At 50.7% G+C, this 20907-nt stretch overlaps 1 long non-coding RNA gene across 1 annotated transcript in view; it reads right to left on the bottom strand.

The window, feature by feature from the left end:
• The window catches only part of LOC140484490 (uncharacterized), a 70940-nt gene extending 50935 nt beyond the window's left edge, over positions 1–20005 (bottom strand). Inside the window, exon 1 of the long non-coding RNA XR_011962190.1 lies at positions 19847–20005. This is a non-coding gene — a long non-coding RNA (uncharacterized lncRNA). The remainder of the gene's footprint in view (positions 1–19846) is intronic.
• Positions 20006–20907: the final 902 nt, after the last annotated feature.

Consider the following 20907-nt stretch of genomic DNA (forward strand, 5'->3'; position numbering starts at 1 on the left):
GAATCCTGTGGTAACCCAGTGTCAAACAGCTGATGGTCTCACTCCATATACAACCATTCCAGGTACTCAGCTGGTGGGCAGCACCAAAATCGCCACGCTGTTTGATCCTGTCTCAAACCCAGATACATTTTTGGATGAGATAGACCGACAGTCTGTCATACACGGACTGGATGCTGACAAACAAATTAAATTAATCACCATGTGACTTTGTCCACCAGGCCATTCAGCCCTCCCTGAGGGACAACAGTGAGGGAGGGGCATCCATGATGAAATGAAGGCAGAGGTCCTCACTGCTCGAGAAAAGTCCCAATCCGGATTAGTGACAATCAGCGGAAATATTTGTTCCAGGAGAACAACCACACCAACATGTCTCACTATCAGTAACAGCAGCTCACCAAGGCCTGGGTTAATTACAGCTGCAAGGACACTTTCGGTGGGGCACTGGGCTTGGTGCGAGGGATTCCAATTATCCCAAGTGACAATGTTAGGATGGAGATCGAGGAAGTCGAAAGTATCGGAATTATATTAAAAAAGGTATTTGGATGGGTTATCATGATTCCCTCCCACATGCTGTGGAGATAGAGGGGACATTGACTGGGACCACACTTACGTAAATGTGAAGGAACAGGCCATACCACGGCATTTCCATCGCCTGTCATTAACGAATTCGGTTCCTCTCACATCAAGCTGTGGTCCGAACTACACTCACCTTGATATATCTCGGGATACCGGTGGTTAGGATTGCAGGCTGTAACAGATTGGTCTGATCATGGTGAATAATGCCTGGACACACCCCCAGGGGCTGGAAGGTAGATGGAACTCCCCGGGTGATCACCTTAGTTTCATTCATTTGCAGTGTTTGAGTGTTCCTGGCTGGGCCCAGTATTGATTGCCTGTCCGTAGCTGCTCGGGAGCTGGTTTTGGTGGTGAGCAGCCTCCTTGAACTGTTGCAGGTGGTGGACCCACAATGTCCTTCGGGAAGGAATTCCTGGAGTTTGAGCCAGCAGGTCTCATTCACTTGCATTTATTCTGCTCACTGGATGTTGGCGATGCATCACAATTCTGTATGGATTCTCAGAACAGAATATGTTTTGTTTCAAAACAGTTAGGAGAGCCACAGTCACTCGGTGGTTAGCACTGTTACCTCACATCGCCAGAGACCTGGGTTTGATTCCACTCCTGAGCCACTGTCTGTGTGGAGTTTGTACATTCTCTCTGCATCTGTATGGGTTTTCTCCCACTGTTCAATGATGGGCATTTTGGACAGATTGCCCGTAGTGTCGAGGGATATTCAGGTTAGCTGGAATAGCCATGGGAAATGCAGGGTTTCAGAGATATCATCAGGGGATAGATCTGAGTTGGGTTCTCTTCAGAGGGTCTTTGTGGACTCGATGGGCTGAAGGGCCTGTTTCTGCTCTGTAGCGATTCTATGGTATCACTTATCAGCCATATGACAATCGGTTTGACCAATGTACAAAATGGTTTTCGCTCAAATAACAGGCTACTCTGACAACAAACATAACCAGCTTTTAAAATTAGGTTTGTAATTCATTGTATAAGCTTCTTTCTATTCAAAAGACTGGGTGGGGGAGGGGGAATGGGTGAAATGTTGCGGCCTCCTTGCTAAAACACAGATAGACAGCCAAGAGATGCTGGGTATATTGGACAAGTTATACTCCCAAATCACAAAAGCCAGACAGCAGCCAGATGGTTATCCCATCAGCGTAATGTAAAAGGCAACAGTTCCCCTGGGCAGACATATCCCTAATAACGTCTCCACTAAACAAAGGAGGGCCCAGACAGGAAGGTACCGGGTCCTGCTACACAAAGAAACAAACAGGAACAAGCCATCCAAATGATTAGCAACGCTTCAAACTATTAACTGATTCTCCGAATTGGCCAGAAGTATAGAAAGTTCTGGGAAACCATCCAGAAATGAACAAAACCAGGGATCACCTGCAGACTGATCTCTTGAATTTTCTGGAGGCTTTCTGAGGTGACCAACATGGCAAGGGACAGAGATCAGCTCACCATCCAGAGAGAGGGAGAGAGAGAGGGAGAGAGAGACAAGCTGAAGGAAACCTCAGGAGCATGGGAGAGAGGGAGTGTGAAAAACCATTGAGAGAGAGAGAGCTGGAACCAACTGGAATACTGAGTGTCACCCCTTCAGTCTGTCCATGCTTTAACGCCTGTTTGTCTCAGTCTGACTTCCCCTTCTCTCTTTGTCCTTCTCTCTCCCTGTCTGTCTCTTTCTCTCAATCTGCCTTTCTCTCACACCCTCCCTCTCACTGTCTGTCTCTGCCCCATCTTTCTCTCATCCCCCTTCTCCATCCCCACTCTCTCGACCTCTCTCTCTTTTTCTCACCCTCCCTTTCTCTTTTTCTTTATTTCAGACCTGAAAGTGCTCACCCCCTAAAAATATTTTGCCCCTCATTTTCACTCTCCTCCCAAATTTATTCCCTTCCCCAAATACCTTCCCTCCCAAATACCTACCTTACGAACTGTGCCCCCCTCAAATATTTTGCTGCCCCCAACATTGCTGTGAGCCCCACTTCCTGGGGCAGAGGGAGTTGAGTGGAAAAGTGTGGAGCTGGAAAAGCCCAGCAGGTCAGGCCTGAACCATCGACTCTCCTGGCTGACCCGCTGTGCTTCCCCAGCTCCACACTTTGTAACTCTGACTCTCCAACATCTGCAGTCCTCACTTTCTCACACAGGTAAATGAGTCTGGGTTAACTGACTCGCCTGGGACGATTTTAATGTACAGCAAGATCCCAGTCCGAGAATTACAGAAGGTTTGCATCACAGATGGAGTCCTTTCTGCCCATCATCCCCCCTCCCCCATTAAATGATCCTGGTCCGGTTCAGGATCGTCAGGAATCGCCCCTGAATGGCCTCATTGACTATCCTTCCTGTGGAGACCTCTTCACAACCCTGTCTCAGATTTTGCATCACATGCTATCCCTCCCTCCATCTCTCTCTGACAACAGCCCCTCCTTTCTCCACCAACCCCAAAACCCCATCAAACCCTCCCGGTGTCTCTGGTTGTCCCACTCTCTCCTTGTCTCCCACTCTCCCACTTCCCATGCAGACTCACAGCCCCTGGGCTGGAGGACATAGTGCAGAGACTAACTCACCTTTTGACTGACTGTTGTAACGCACAGCAAGATCCCACTCTGAAACCATCACCAAGTACACACACTGTCCTTCTCCCTCCATATATGTCCTTCTCACTCTCTCTCTCTCCCTGTTTCTCTCTGTCCTTTTCTCACGCCACCTCCTTGACTCTCACTGGCCATCTCTCTCTCCACTGTCTCCATCTCCAATCTCTCCATGTCTCTCTCTCTTTTTGTCACTCTCCCTTTCTCTTTCTCTTTTTCTCTATTCCAGACGCATTCAGAAAAGTACTTCATGTTCCTCCCCACAGTGGGGGTAAAACCTGAGAGAGACCAGGCACTGAGGCAAGCTCTTCCCATTGCCCCTTCCCCCAGTCACTGGGACAGAGTAGAGGGGTCCAGGGAGAAAGAGGGAGAGAAACTACAGGAGAGAAAGAGAGAAATGATGGACAGACAGTGAGAGGGAGGGAGAGAACAAGAGATAGACAGGCAGGCAGAGGGAGGGAGAGGAAGTGAGAAGAACTGAGATGGAGCAGAAGAGAGACAGACAGAGAGAGAGTGAAACTCCTGGAAGAGAAGTACAATGTCAGACAGATACAAGGTGAAAATGGGGAGAGAAAGAGAGGGAGAGAAGTTCAGGCAGACAGCAAGACAGAAATCCCAGGGAGACATATAGGACAGAGAGAGAGAGAGAGAGAGGAGTTGCAACAGCAGAGGGATAGAGCTGAGAGAATTGGGTGGTGGTGGGGGCTGCTGTGATGTGGCTAGGATGATGTACAGACAGGAATAGCAAGATCCCACAGAGCTGACAGACAGATGCAGAGAGAGTTGAGCAAGGTGTTAGATTTGTGAAAGACTGAATGATTAAGCATTCCTGAAAAACCTGGTGAGGTGACAAAGGGGGAAGGGAATCTACTGGGAAATGTAAACAGGACAGAGATGTGAAGGATGGTGAGGAATAGAGATTGAAGGAAAGATGTGGGGGAGAGAAAACTGGGAAAACAAAAATAGACATGAGAGCCGTAGAGACAGAGGGAAGCAGTGAAATCTGTTGGAACAGATCCCTCTGTAGCATTTTGCTCCTTTCCACAGACGGCCTGAATCCCACAATATGTGTTTGTGTGTGTGTGTGTGTCTGTGTGTGTGTGCGCACGCTTTCGTCTGATGATTCCTCATGGCGGAATAATTTGATTCTCTGTCTCTGTATTGTCCAAGTTTCAGCTCCCAAATCAAATGTTGAATCATCCACGATCCTATTGAATAGCAGAGCAGGCTCGAGGGGCTGAATGGTCTCCTCTTGTTCCTATTTCGGATGGTCTTATGTTCTTAACACAACCTCCCAGCTCTTGGTCCCCACACTGGAGGTTATGACTCCACAAGGCCCTGATCTGTAGAGGGCTGCACTCTTCCGTGAGTCTCGGAGGGAACCAGCCTGATTTGGATTGGAGTTGCAGCCTCTCAGTGAGAAGTGAAATCTCCTTGAGGTTCCCCTCAGTCTCTCACTGTAAGGTGGAGCAGGCCAGTCTCGGGGAAGCAAACAGCAGGCCAGGTCTGCCCTGTCCTCCTGCTCCATTTCAGAAGGCCACATGGGAGGGGCTTGTTTCCTTCATCAGCTTCCCGTACTCTCCCTTCTGGGTTAGGGTGGGGGCCGAATGGCCTTGGTCCTGGATCCTATTGAGGTGCAGGCTGGCTATGATTGGGTTATACAGGACATGCCCCTGGAGTGAGGTCAGTTAGCTCAGTTGGCTGGACAGTTGGTTTATAATGCAGAGTAAAACCAATAGCGTGTGTTCAATTCCCACACCAGCTGGGGTTATCCTGATGGACTCTCCTTCCCAACCTCTCCCCTCAGTTGGGCCATAGTGACCCTCTGATTAAATCCCCACCAGACCCCACTCTGTAATGAGGAGCTGTCCCATGCTCTGGTAAGACTACGGTGACATTACATTGGTTTGTACCTGGAGCACTGTGTGCAGGACTAGTAACTGCATTGTCAGAGGGATGTTAGTGTGTGGGGAAGGTTTATTGGATGAATCCCCACTGGAATGAACAGCACTCTCTTTCCCCCAGTTAATTCACTCTTGCAGCCTTTGTGTCTTTGGAGACACGAGGACCATTTCACCTGAAACAGCAGCTGGATTTTAAATTCATGAGCACCCAATAAGATTGGCTATTTACATGCACACACACACCCACACACACAGACACACGCTCCCTCAAACACACACAGACACTCTCACACACACATACACAAAGGACTCCCCCACACACATACACACGCTCCCTCAAACACAAACACAGACACACTCTTGCACACACATACACACACAAGCACACACTATCTCTCTCACACACATACACGCACAGACATACGCTCCCTCAAATACACACACGGACACACTCTCTCACACATACACGCAGACACACTCTCTCTCACACACAGACATACTCTCTCTCACACACACAGACACTCTCTCTCACGCACACACACACTCTCTCTCACACGGACACACTCTCTCACACACACATACACACACTCTCTCTCATTTACACACACACTCTCACACACCCACTCACTCTCACGCACACAGACACTCTCTCTCTCACACACACACTGTCTCTCTCACACACAGACACTCTCTCTCACACATACACACAGACAGACACAAGACACACAATCCCTCACACACACACAGACACACTCTCTCTTATGCATACACAGACACACACTCTCTCTCACATGGAAACACTCTCTCTCACACACACAGCCACACTCTCTCACACACAAATACACACACTCTCTCTCATTTACCCACACACTCTCACACACACACTGTCATTCTCTCACACGCCCACTCACTCTCACGCACACAGACACTCTCTCTCACACACACACTCTCTGTCTCTCACACACACAGACACTCTCTCTCACACATACACTCTCTGTCTCTCACACACACAGACAATCTCTCTCACACACATACACACAGGCAGACACACAGACACACAATCTCACACACACACAGACATAAACACACAGTTACACTCTCTCTCACACTCTCTGTCTCTCACACACAATCTCTCTCACACACATACACACAGGCAGACACACAGACACACGATCTCACACACACACATAAACACACAGTTTCACTCTCTCTCACACACATACACACGCAGACACACGCTCCCTCAAACACACATAGACACACTCTCTCACACACAAACACTGACACACACTCTCACACACAGACAATCTCCCTCTCACACGCATAAACATAAAGTTACACTCTCTATCAAACACACATACACATGCAGACACACGCTCCCTCAAACACACGTAGATACACTCTGTCTCACACAGACACATGGATACACACTCCCTCACACACACAGACACACTCACTCTCACACACGCATGCACACAGACACACACTCTCTCACACACATATACACACACTCTCTCACCCAAGACACACTGTCATACACACCCATAGACACACAGACACATACACACACAGACACACACTCTCACACACAGACACACTCTCACACACACACATACACACTCTCTCACACACAGACACACTCTCACACACATACACACAGACACACTCTCTCACACATACATACACACATACATACACTCTCTCATACACCCTCACTCACACACATGCACACAGAGACACACACCCCCTCAAACATACACGCAGCCACACAATCTCACATGAACATGCACTTTCCCTCTCTCGCACACATATACAGGCACACAAAGATACACATGCATCCACACTCTCGCACGCACAAACACGGACAGTCTCTCTCTCTCTCTCTCTCTCTCTCTCTCTCTGACTGTTTCACACACACACACACACACACCTGTAAAGGCATGGTTGAGGTATTGCTGGAGAAGTGATTTCTCCGAGGACTGAACCCTGATCTCACATGATGACTGCTCCAGGGAGACAGACAGCAGCTACAGATGACTTGTTGGATCTTCCTGTGCACCACCTCTTGCATCGACAGCGTTAGTCTGTTTGGGTGCCTGCTTTTCTAAAGCGTCTCCAAGCAACAAGTAACAATAGATTGATGAAAGTTTTCCCCAAACCATGTTTCAGACACATGCTGCTGTTATTTTTCAGTGATTGTTTAAAATGATCGGATTCTTCTGAAATGGGGAGTGGCTTCCATTTCAAATTACGACACCAGAGTGCCTCAGGGACCCTGAGGAAATGATCAGGGAATTATATCTGTTCCTTTCTATCCTCTGCACTCTGTACCACCAGATAGTGCTCCCTCACTACCTCAGATAGTTCTCTCTCAGTACCTCAGATAGTTCTCCCTCAGTACCTCAGATAGTGCTCCCTCAATACCTCAGATAGTGCTCCCTCAATACCTGAGATAGTTCTCCCTCATTACCTCAGAAAGTGCTTCCTCAGTACCTCAGAACTTTCTCCATCAATACCTCAGATAGTGTGCCCTCAATACCTCAGAAACTGCTCCTTCAATATCACGGATAGTTCTTCCTCAGTACCTCAGATAATGCTCCGTCAATTCCTCAGAAAGTGCTCCCTCAATACCTCAGCAAGTGCTCCTTCAATATCTAAGAAAGCGCCACTTTCTTGTGTTTAACCCCCAAAGCCCCTTAGAAAGTAGCTCCACAAAACATTCACATCCTCAACATTTCAGGGCTCAGCCCAGCTCCCCCCTCAGATTGCGTTCAAACCCCTTCAGACTGGAAGGACCCACATCCACCCCTATCCAAGATTGGAGCCCAGGTCCCCAGAACATTACTTGTCTCTCTGGATTAATTTTAGAATTCCTACAGTGTAGAAGCAAGCCATTCGGTCCATTGGCTCCACACTGACTGTCTGAACAGCATCCCACCCAGACTCACATCCTCTACTCTATCCCTGTAATGCTGCATTTCCCATGGCATCTTTGGGCGGTGGGAGGAAACTGGATCACCTGGAGGGAACCCGCACAGATACAGAGAGAATGTGTAAACTCCACACAGACAGTCACCGGGAGTTGGAATCAAACCACTGAGACACCGTGCTGTCCTCTCTCCTTGGATGCTATCTCAGCTTACCTTTTACTAAGCAACCTCCCATCTAAAACCTTCACATCTGTCTCCTTGGTCATCCCTTCAAAAGCTCTATCAACTTGGACACATCATTTCCACAAACAAAGCCAAGCTGACCATCCCTAATCAATTCTTGCTTTTCCAAATGCATGTAAATTGTCTCTCAGAATGCCCTCCAACAGCTTACCCACCACTGCCATCAGGCTCACAGCTCCATAGTTCAATGACTGTTCCTTGCAGCCTTACTTCAATAATGGCACATCATTAATCACTCTCCAGTCTTCAGGCACCTCACCCGTTGCCACTGATCGGTCCATCTGACAAGGCCATCTCCATCCTTCTGTAATCTAAGGCTATCATCCTCAGTATTTATCACCCAACCAATCTTCATATCATTCATGAACCCAATGGTTAACCCTCCACCATTCAAATCTAAATATTTCTATCAACCACATCAGCAAGACCCCAACAGTGAGACATGAACAGATAGAGATTTCTAATTGGGCCATCACTGTCTGGTTCCTGCCACTCAGCATTCTGCGCCAAATTCCTTGGATCTTGAGTTTTTATGTTCACTATCAGTTTCCAGTATGGGTCCTGATAAAAGCCTTACTGACCTCCAAGCAGATGACAGGAAAGTATTGCCCTTATTTACACACCTGGTCACCTCCTTAAAAAGTGCAATCCCATTGGTCAGACCTGACCCCCCCTTAACACAACCATTCTGACTGGTCTTCATGAACTCCAGTCTCTTTAAATGCTGATTAATTCTATCTCCCAAAATTGCTTCCAACAGACGTCCCACCCACGATATTAGCCTGACTGGCCTGTAGCTGCCTGATATATCCCGTGTTCCTTCTTGAATAACAGTACCACCTGGTCAGTCCGACGACACCTCTCCTGTGGCCAGAGGGGATTTGAAAATGTTTGCAAGTGTACCTGCTCCTTCCTCCATCACCTCATTCGGTACACTGAGATACATTTCCACCGTCTTTGGAGATTTATTGGGTTGTAAGAAGGCCAGACCACTCAGAACCATCTCTCTCTCTATATATGCTAATTCATTTAATTGTATCACAGAGCATCTTCACAATTTCATATCAACCCTGTCCCAATGAGCATTGACAAAATGAATCCATTCACTGTAGCCTCTGGGTCCATGCACAAATTCTCACTGTGTTCCACATCCTACTCTTTCTGTCATTATCAATTCACCCTTAATGTCACTGTAAGGTACTTTCAGATTTTTATTTCCTCTCTTAGCACTCCTCTTTCCCAGGCAATTAGCCTGCGAAACGAGGAGTGTGGGATGTCATTCTGGATTTGGATTAGCATTGGGAAGCTCAGAAATAAGGAACACATGACTGTGCTGAGTGTGGGGCAGTGGGATTCATTTGGGATGAGTACACGGAAGCTGAGGAATAAACCTCAGGCCTGCAGCATGAAAATATCCCTTTGAGGTGGCAGGTCAGTCACACGAAACGAAAACTCCAACACTGGGAAAAGAGGGTGGTAACCAAATGGAGACGGTCTGTTTCAACAGTCTCTAGAATCTGGACGTGGGAATCATTGCTGAGCAGGGTCTGTAAGAAGCAGAGGCAGAAATATACTGAACAATTTCGGATATTCCTGTAGACCACAAGACATGGGAGCAGAAATTAGGCCATTCAGCCCATCTGATAGTGTGGCACTCACTCAGTCCTGACTCTCTTACAATGCAGGTATCCCCCAGACTGACCCTCTGACAGTGCAGCACTCCCTCAGTAATGACCCTCTGACAGTGCAGCAATCCCTCATTACTGACCCTCTGACAGTGCAGCACTCCCTCAGTACTGACCCTCTGACACTGTGGCACTCCCTCAGTACTGACTCTCTGACAGTGCAGCACTTCCTCAATACTGACATTCTCACAGTGCAGCACTGCCCCCAGATTGACCCTCTGACATTGCGGCAATCCCCCATTACTGACCCCCTGATAGTACAGCACTCCCTCAATAGTATCGTCTGACAGTGCAGCACTCCCTCAGTACTGACCTTCCGACAGTACGGAACACCCGCAGTGCTGACCCTCTGAGAGTCCAGCCCTCCCTCAAACTGACCCTCTGAGAGTCCAGCACTCCCTCAGTACTGACCCTCTGACAGTGCAGCGCTCGCTCAGTACTGACTCTCCGAGAGTGCAGCAATCCCTCAATACTGACCCTCTGACAGCGCGGTGCTCCCTCAGTACTGACCCTCCAACAATGCAGCTCTCCCACAGTACAGTCCCTCTGATAGTGCAGCACTCCCTCAGTACTGACCCTCTGACAGTGCAGCACTCCCTCAGTACTGACCCTCTGACAGTGCAGCACTCCCTCAGTACTGACCCTCAGACAGTGCAGCACTCCCTCAGTCCTGACCATCTGACAGTGCAGCACTCCCTCAGTACTGACCCTCTGACAGTGCAGCACTCCCTCAGTACAGACCCTCTGACAGTGCAACACTACCTCAGTAATGACCCTCTGACAGTGCAGCACTCCCTCAGTACTGACCCTCTGACAGTGCAGCACTCCCTCAGTACTGACCCTCTGACAGTGCAGCACTGCCTCAGTAATGACCCTCTGACAGTGCTGCACTCCCTCAGTACTGACCCTCCGACAGTACGGAACACCCGCAGTGCTGACCCTCTGAGAGTCCAGCCCTCCCTCAAACTGACCCTCTGAGAGTCCAGCACTCCCTCAGTACTGACCCTCTGACAGTCCAGCACTCCCTCAGTGTTGACCCTCTGACAGTGCAGCACTCCCTCAGTACAGACCCTCTGACAGTGCAGCACTCCCTCAGTACAGACCCTCTGACAGTGCAGCACTCCCTCAGTACTGACCCTCTGACAGTGCAGCACTCCCTCAGTACAGACCCTCTGACAGTGCAGCACTCCCTCAGTACTGACCCTCTGACAGTGCAGCACTCCCTCAGTACAGACCCTCTGACAGTGCAGCACTCCCTCAGTACAGACCCTCTGTCAGTGCAGCACTCCCTCAGTACTGACCCTCTGACAGCGCGGGGCTCCCTCAGTACTGACCCTCTGACAGTGCAGCACTCCCTCAGTACTGACCCTCTGACAGTACAGCACTCCCTCAGTACTGACCCTCTGACAGCGCGGTGCTCCCTCAGTACTGACCCTCTGACAGTGCAGCACTCCCTCAGTACTGACCCTCTGACAGTACAGCACTCCCTCAGTACTGACCCTCTGACAGTGCAGCACTCCCTCAGTACTGACCCTCTGACAGCGCGGTGCTCCCTCAGTACTGACCCCCTCACAGCGCGGTGATCCCTCAGTACTAATCCCCTCAGAGTGTGGAGCTCCCTCAGTACTGACCCCCTCACAGCGCGGTGATCCCTCAGTACTAACCCCCTCACAGCGCGGTGATCCTTCAGTACTAATCCCCTCAGAGTGTGGAGCTCCCTCAGTACTGACCCCCTCACAGCGCGGTGATCCCTCAGTACTAATCCCCTCAGAGTGTGGAGCTCCCTCAGTACTGACCCCCTCACATCGCGGTGGTCCCTTAGTACTGAACCCCTCACAATGCGGTGGTCCCCCAGTAATAATCCCCTCAGAGTGTGATGATCCCTTAGTACTGACCCCCTCACAGCGCGGTGATCCCTCAGTACTAATCCCCTCAGAGTGTGATGATCCCTCAGTAATGACCCCCTCACAGCGCGGTGATCCCTCAGTACTGAACCCCTCACATCGCGGTGATCCCTCAGTACTGACCCCCTCACATCGCGGTGATCCCTCAGTACTGATCCCCTCAGAGTGTGATGATCCCTCAGTACTGACCCCCTCACAGCACGGTGATCCCGCAGTACTGACCCCCTCACATCGCGGTGATCCCTCAGTACTAATCCCCTCAGAGTGTGGTGCTCCCTCAGTACTGACCCCCTCACATCGCGGTGATCCCTCAGTACTGATCCCCTCAGAGTGTGATGATCCCTCAGTACTGACCCCCTCACAGCACGGTGATCCCGCAGTACTGACCCCCTCACGTCGCGGTGATCCCTCAGTACTAATCCCCTCAGAGTGTGGTGCTCCCTCAGTACTGACCCCCTCACAGCGCGGTGATCCCTCAGTACTGATCCCCTCAGAGTGTGGTGCTCCCTCAGTACTGACCCCCTCACAGCGCGGTGATCCCTCAGTACTAATCTCCTCAGAGTGTGGAGCTCCCTCAGTACTGACTCCCTCACAACGCGGTGATCCCTCAGTACTAATTATCTCAGAGTGTGGTGATCCCTCAGTACTGACCCCCTCACAGCGCTGTGATCCCTCACTACTGACCCCCTCACATCGCGGTGATTGCTCAGTACTAACCCCCTCACAGCGCGGTGATCCCTCAGTACTGAACCCCTCACAGCGCGGTGATCCCTCAGTACTAATCCCCTCAGAGTGTGGTGCTCCCTCAATACTGACCCCATCACATCGCGGTGGTCCTCAGTACTAATCCCTTCAGAGTGCGGTGCTCCCTCAGTTCTAACCCTTTCACAGTGCAGCGCTCCCTCAGTAGTAACCCCGTCACAGTGCGACACTCTGACAGCATGGCCATCCATTAGTAATGACCGTTAGAGAGTGTGCACTTCATCATTACTGACTCTCTCACTGCACAGCAATCCCTGCGTCCTGACTCACTGACAATGCTGCACTCCCTACACACTGATCCTCTGACAAAGCTGCACTCCCTACACACTGATCCTCGAACAATGCTGCACTCGGTCCACACTGATCCTCGAACAATGCTGCACTCCCTCCACACTGATCCTCTGACAATGCAGCACTCCCTCCACACTGATCCTCTGACAATGCTGCACTCCCTCCACACTGACCCTCTGACAGTGCTGCACTCCCTCCACACTGATCCTCTAACAATGCTGTACTTCCTCCACACTGATCCTCTGACAGTGCTGCACTCCTTCCACACTGATCCTCGAACAATGCTGCACTCCCTCCACACTGATACTCTGACAATGCTGCACCCCCTCCACACTGATCCTCTGACAATGCTGCACTCCCTCCACACTGATACTCTGACAATGCTGCACCCCCTCCACACTGATCCTCTGACAATGCTGCACTCCCTCCACACTGACCCTCTGACAGTGCTGCACTCCCTCCACACTGATCCTCTAACAATGCTGCACTTCCTCCACACTGACTAAATGACAATGCTGTACCCCCTCCACACTGACCCTCTGACAACGCTGCACTCCCTCCACACTGACCCTCTGACAATGCTGTACTTCCTCCACACTGATCCTCTGACAGTGCTGCACTCCTTCCACACTGATCCTCGAACAATGCTGCACTCCCTCCACACTGATACTCTGACAATGCTGCACCCCCTCCACACTGATCCTCTGACAATGCTGCACTCCCTCCACACTGATACTCTGACAATGCTGCACCCCCTCCACACTGATCCTCTGACAATGCTGCACTCCCTCCACACTGACCCTCTGACAGTGCTGCACTCCCTCCACACTGATCCTCTAACAATGCTGCACTTCCTCCACACTGACTAAATGACAATGCTGTACCCCCTCCACACTGACCCTCTGACAACGCTGCACTCCCTCCACACTGACCCTCTGACAATGCTGCACTCCCTCCACACTGACCCTCTGACAATGCTGCACCCCCTCCACACTGATCCTATGACAATCCTGCACTCCCTCCACACTGACACTCTGACAATGCTGCACTCCCTCCACACTGATCGTCTGAAAATGCTGCACTCCCTCCACACTGATCCTATGACAATGCTGCACTCCCTCCACACTGACCCTCTGACAATGCTGCACTCCCTCCACACTGACCCTCTGACAATGCTGCACTCTCTCCACACTGATCTTCTGACAATGCTGCACCTCCTCCACACTGATCCTCTGACAATGCAGCACTCCCTCCACACTGATCCTCTGACAATGCTGCACTCCCTCCACACTGACACTCTGACAATGCTGCACTCGTTCCACACTGACCCTCTGACTCTGCTGCACTCCCCCCACACTGACTCTCTAACAATGATGCACTCCCTCCACACTGACCCTCTGATATTGCTGCACTCGCTCCACACTGACCCTCTGACTCTGCTGCACTCCCCCCACACTGACTCTCTGACAATGATGCACTCCCTCCACACTGATCCTCTGACAATGCTGCACTCCCTCCACACTGATCCTCTGATAATGCTGCACCCCCTCCACACTGATCCTCTGACAATGCTGCACTCCCTCCACACTGACCCTCTGACAATGCTGCACTCCCTCCACACTGATCCTCTGATAATGCTGCACCCCCTCCACACTGATCCTCTGACAATGCTGCACTCCCTCCACACTGACCCTCTGAAAATGCTGCACTCCCTCCACACTGATCCTATGACAATGCTGCACACCCTCCACACTGACCCTCTGACAATGCTGCACTCCCTCCACACTGATCCTCTGACAATGCTGCACTCCCTCCACACTGATCCTCTGATAATGCTGCACCCCCTCCACACTGATCCTCTGACAATGCTGCACTCCCTCCACACTGACCCTCTGACAATGCTGCACTCCCTCCACACTGACCCTCTGACAATGCTGCACTCTCTCCACACTGATCTTCTGACAATGCTGCACCTCCTCCACACTGATCCTCTGACAATGCAGCACTCCCTCCACACTGATCCTCTGACAATGCTGCACTCCCTCCACACTGACACTCTGACAATGCTGCACTCGTTCCACACTGACCCTCTGACTCTGCTGCACTCCCCCCACACTGACTCTCTAACAATGATGCACTCCCTCCACACTGACCCTCTGATATTGCTGCACTCGCTCCACACTGACCCTCTGACTCTGCTGCACTCCCCCCACACTGACTCTCTGACAATGATGCACTCCCTCCACACTGATCCTCTGACAATGCTGCTCCTCCTCCACACTGATCCTCTGACAATGCTGCACTCCCTCCACACTGATCCTCTGACAATGCTGCACCCCCTCCATACTGATCCTCTGACAATGCTGCACTCCCTCCACACTGAGCCTCTGACAATGCTGCACTCCCTCCACACTGCCCCACTGACAATGCTGTACTCCCTCCACACTGATCCTCTGACAACGCTGCACTCCCTCCACACTGACCCTCTGATAATGCTGCACCCCCTCCACACTGATCCTCTGATAATGCTGCATTTACTCCACACTGATCCTCTGACAATGCTGCACTCCCTCCACACTGACCCTCTGACAGTGCTGCACTCCCTCCACACTGATCCTCTGACAACGCTGCACTCCCTCCACACTGACCCTCTGATAATGCTGCACTCCCTCCACACTGATCCTCTGACAATGCTGCACTCCTTCCATACTGACCCTCTGACAATGCTGCACTCCCTCCACACTGATCCTCTGACAATGCGGCACTCCCTCCACACTGACCCACTGACAATGCTGTACTCCCTCGACACTGATCCTCTGATAATGCTGCACTCACTCCACACTGATCCCCTGACAATGCTGCACTCACTACACACTGATCCCCTGACAATGCTGCACTCACTCCACACTGATCCCCTGACAATGCTGCACTCCCTCCACACTGATCCTCTGATAATGCTGCACTCCCTCCACACTGACCCACTGACTATTCTGCACTCCCTCCACACTGATCCTCTGAAAATGCTGCCCTCCCTCCACACTGACCCTCTGACAATGCTGCACTCCCTCCTCACTGATCCTCTGATAGTGATGCACTCCGTCAGTACTGACCCATTTACAGTGTGGAAGTGGCCCTATACTGACCCTCTGACAGTGTGGCCCAATCTCAGGACAAAACCTCCTACAGTACTGCACTCCATCATGACTGACTCTCTGACAGTTCAGCACTGCCTCAGTACTGACTCATTGACAGGGTAGCACTCCCTCAGTACTGACCCATTGCCTTGGTCGTGCACCTCTGACAGTCCAGCAGTGCCTCAGTACTGTCTATCTGACAGTGCAGCACTCCCTCAGTACTGTCCCTCTGACAGTGTAGCACTCCCTCAGTACTGACCCTCTGACAGTGTGGAAGTTGCCCTATACTGACCCTCTGACAGTGTGGCCCAATCTCAGGCCAAAACCTCTGACAGTACTGCACTCCATCATAACTGACCCTCTGACAGTACAGCACTGCCTCAGTACTGACTCATTGACAGTGTAGTACTCTCTCAGTACTGACCCTCTGCCTCGGTCCTGCACCTCTGACAGTCCAGCAGTGCCTCAGGGAACTGTCTATCTGACAGTGTAGCACTCTCTCTGTACTGACCCTCTGACAGTGCAGCACTCCCTCAGTACTGACACTCTGGCAATGAGGCACTCCCTCAGTACTGACCCTCTGACGATGCAGTGCTCTCTCAGTGCAGATCCTCTGCTAGTGAGGCTTGCCGTCTGGACTGACCCTCTGACAGTGTGGTGCTCACTCAGTACTGACTCTCTGACAGTGCAGCACTCTCTCGGTACTGACCATCTGACTGTGCAGCACTCCCTCAGTACTGACAGGGAAGCATTCTCTCTGTACTGACCCTCTGAAATAGCACTCACTCAGAACTGACACTCTCACTGTATAGCGCTCCCTCAGTACTGACCTTTTGATAGTGCATGCTCCCTCAGTTCTGACCCTCTGACAGTGTAGTGCTCGTTCAGTGCTGACCCTCTGATGTTGCAGTGATCTCAGAGTACAGAGCTTCAGACAGTGCGGCATTCCCTCTGGATTGAACCGCTGACAGTGTGGTGCTCCCTCAGTACTGACCCTTTGACAGTGTAGTACTCCTCAGAAATGGCCCTCTGGTAATGCAGCAGTCCCTCACTACTGACTGTCCGATAGTGCGGTGATCCCTCAGTACTCACCCTCTGACATTGCAGCACTCCCTCATTCCTGACGCTCACACAGTGCAGAACTCCCTCAGTACAGACCATCTGACTGTGTGGCTCTGCCCCCATACTGACCATGTGACTGTGTGGTACACCCTCAGTACTGACCCTCTGACAGTGCAGCTCTTTGGCAGTGCAGCGCGCCTTTAGTTCTGACATTCTTACAGTGTAGTGCTCCATCAGTACTAACCCTCTGAGAATGCACCGCTCCATCAGTACTGACCCTCTGACAGTGCGACACTCCCTCAGTACTGACCCTCTGACAGTGCAGCACTCCCTCAGTACTGACCCTCTGACAGTGCAGCACTCCCTCAGTACTAACCCTCTGTCAGTGCAGCACTCCCTCAGTGTTGACCTTCCGACAGTGCAGCACTCCCTCAGTACTGACCCTCTGACAGTGCAGCACTCCCTCAGGACTGACCATCTGACAGTGCAGCGCTCCCTCAGTACTGACCCTCTGACACTGCAGCACTCCCTCAGTACTGACCCTCTGACAGTGCAGCACTCCCTCAGTACTGACCCTCTCACAGTGCGGCGATCCATAAGTACTGACCCTCTGACAGTGCGGCGCTCCATCACTACTGACCCTCTGACATTGCAGCACTCCCTCAGTACTGACCATCTTACAGTGCAACACTCCCACAGTACTAACCCTCTGACAGTACAGCACTCCCTCATTACTGACCCTCTGACAGTGAAGCTCTCCCTCAGTACTGACCATCTTGCAGTGCATCACTCCCACAGTACTAACCCTCTGACAGTACAGCAGTCCCTAGGTACTGACGCTCAGGCAGTGCAGCACTCCCTCAGGGCTTCATGGTAATTTCAGACATGATAGAGATTGAGCCAACAATGTTGGCATCACGAAACTGTTAGCTGAGGTTAATGACCCCCCTTTGTAGCAGAGGGATTCAATCCCTCTGTCAGTGCAGCATTCCCTAAGTGTTGACCTTCCGACAGTGCAGCACTCCCTCAGTACTGACCCTCTGACAGTGCAGCACTCCCTCAGTACTGACCCTCTGACAGTGCAGCACTCCCTCAGTACTGACCTTCCGACAGTGCAGCACTCCCTCAGTACTGATCCTCTGACAGTGCAGCACTCCCTCAGTACTGACCTTCCGACAGTGCAGCACTCCCTCAGTACTGACCCTCTGACAGTGCAGCACTCCATCAGTACTGACCTTCCGACAGTGCAGCACTCCCTCAGTGTTGACCTTCCGACAGTGCAGCACTCCCTCAGTACTGACCCTCTGACAGTGCAGCACTGCCTCAGTACTGACCCTCTGACAGTGCAGCACTCCCTCAGTACTGACCTTCCGACAGTGCAGCACTCCCTCAGTGTTGACCTTCCGACAGTGCAGCACTCCCTCAGTACTGACCGTCTGACAGTGCAGCACTCCTTCAGTGTTGACCTTCCGACAGTGCAGCACTCCCTCAGTACTGACCCTCTGACAGTGCAGCACTCCCTCAGTTCTGACCGTCTGACAGTGCAGCACTCCCTCAGTGTTGACCTTCCGACAGTGCAGCACTCCCTCAGTACTGACCCTCTGACAGTGCAGCACTCCCTCAGTGTTGACCTTCCGACAGTGCAGCACTCCCTCAGCACTGACCCACTTTTTTTCTATTTCATAGAGTCTTGTGGAAATTTGGAGACATAGGGTTTGCAGATTCTCAGGAAGCATGAGAGAGACACACAAACCAAACCCTCTCTGAAACTCTCTGCAATAGACTATTCAGAGGCACAGAGTCACTGAGATGAAACTCTCTGCAATAGACTATTCAGAAGCACAGGGTCACAGAGATGCACAGCTTGGAAATGGACGCTCTTGTCCAACTCGTCCATACCAACCAGATATTCTCATCTCATTTCATTCCATTTGCTAGCACTTGGCTGATATCCCTCTAAACCCTTCCTATTCACATACTCATCCTGATGCCTTTTAAATGTCGCAATTATACCAGCCCCCAACACTTCCTCTGGCAGCTACCTGCATGCCCTTGAATAAGTGCTCAAACATTCATACTGTTGATACAAACTCTAATAAACACCAACCTACGAAAGGATATCATTGTCATTTTCAACTGACCCTTTGCTTCTTCATTACGCTGATTTGGACAGAGGTAAAGAAACAGAGTTAGTGACCATCCACCATCACCCTGTTATAAAACTTATTTTCAAATGTGGCTTGTATGTGATTCCCACCCCCTCTAATAGTTGCCTGGAAGGTGGGGGTGAGCTGTACTCTCCTGCTACAGTCCTTGGGTGTCCCACAGTGATGTTACGGAGGGAGCTCCAGGAGTTTGACCTGAACCATGTAAAGAGCTCTCTTACTGGAGTGCCCTTTTTAAAGTTGGGAAGTTATTATAGACCAGGAGGACCCGAGAGCTGCTGTCTTGTCAGAGAAAGGCCTGGTGGGTTACACACCTCAGGTGAGGGGCGAGGTTGAGAAGCTGGGGCCTTCATGGTCATTTCAGACATGATAGAGATTGAACCAACAATGTTGGCATCACGAACTTTTTAGCTGAGGTAACTGACCCCCCTTTGTAGCAGAGGGCTTCAATCCCTTGAAAAGAGCAAGCTGGAGAATTCAACACTAAAATCAATCTGTACGGACACGCTAGAGACCGGAAACATCAATACAGAGATTGCTGAAGAAGCTCAGCATGTCCTGCAGCATCTCTGAAGGGAGAGGGAGAAAGAGACAGAGACAGAGTTCACCTTTCAATCCAATGATTTCTGCGGGAAAGTTCCTTCAGAACAGACCGTTTTGAGGAAGGGTCACTTGAGAAAGGCACTTCACAAAGATCCTGATCAATGTAACTTTGTGATGTTAGTTCAGAAGGAACAGCTCAGACCTAACATTTCCGTGTGCCTTTGTTCTGTATCTGTTCTCCCATGTAGCCCGCCCTCGGAATACAATACCTTACACAGCCTTAAACCTGTTTGTCAACTTTCAGCAGAAGCAGCCTCAGGGCATTGAACACAGTCTGAATTACTCAGTGACACTTGGATCAACTAATCCAGTATTTGATTTTCAGCAACTGCAGTCATTGTTTTTACCTTGTTGATTTTAACCCTACTGCAAATCCTCTTGCAAGGATGCCTGCCTTGAAGAAGTTTTCCTCCTCTCTCTACAAGAATCTCAGGGAGTCCCTCTCCCACTGCAACTCCCAGGTCATTTCCTCTGCTCTGAAGCTCTTCTCAGTTACTGTCTCCTTGACTTGTCCGACCTGCCTATCTTCTTTTCCACCTATCCACTCCACCCTCTCCTCCTTGACCTATCACCTTCATCTCCTCCCCCACTCACCCATTGTGCTCTATGCTACTCTCTCCCCACCCCCACCCTCCTCTAGCTTATCTCTCCATGCTTCAGGCTCACTGCCTTTATTCCTGATGAAGGGCTTTTGCCCGAAACGTTGATTTCGTTGCTCTTTGGATGCTGCCTGAACTGCTGTGCTCTTCCAGCACCACTAATCCAGTATTTGATTTTCAGCATCTGCAGTCATTGTTTTTACCTTATCAAGTTCTCAAGTCAACAGATGGTGGGGAAATTCAGCACAATTCAGCAGGTAGCAACAGTGAAGAGAGAGGAACAATTCACATTCCAAGTGATTCTTCCTCAAAACGGTCTGTTCTGAAGGAACTTTCCCGCAGAAATCACTGGATCGAAAGATGAACTCTCTCTCTGTCTATTTCTCCCTCTCCCTTCAGAAATGCCGGCGGACATGCTGAGATTCTTCAGCAATCTCTGTATTGATGTTTCAGGTCTCTAGTGCGTC

This window comes from Chiloscyllium punctatum, chromosome 13, assembly GCF_047496795.1.
Source record: "Chiloscyllium punctatum isolate Juve2018m chromosome 13, sChiPun1.3, whole genome shotgun sequence".
Lineage (NCBI taxonomy): Eukaryota > Metazoa > Chordata > Chondrichthyes > Orectolobiformes > Hemiscylliidae > Chiloscyllium > Chiloscyllium punctatum.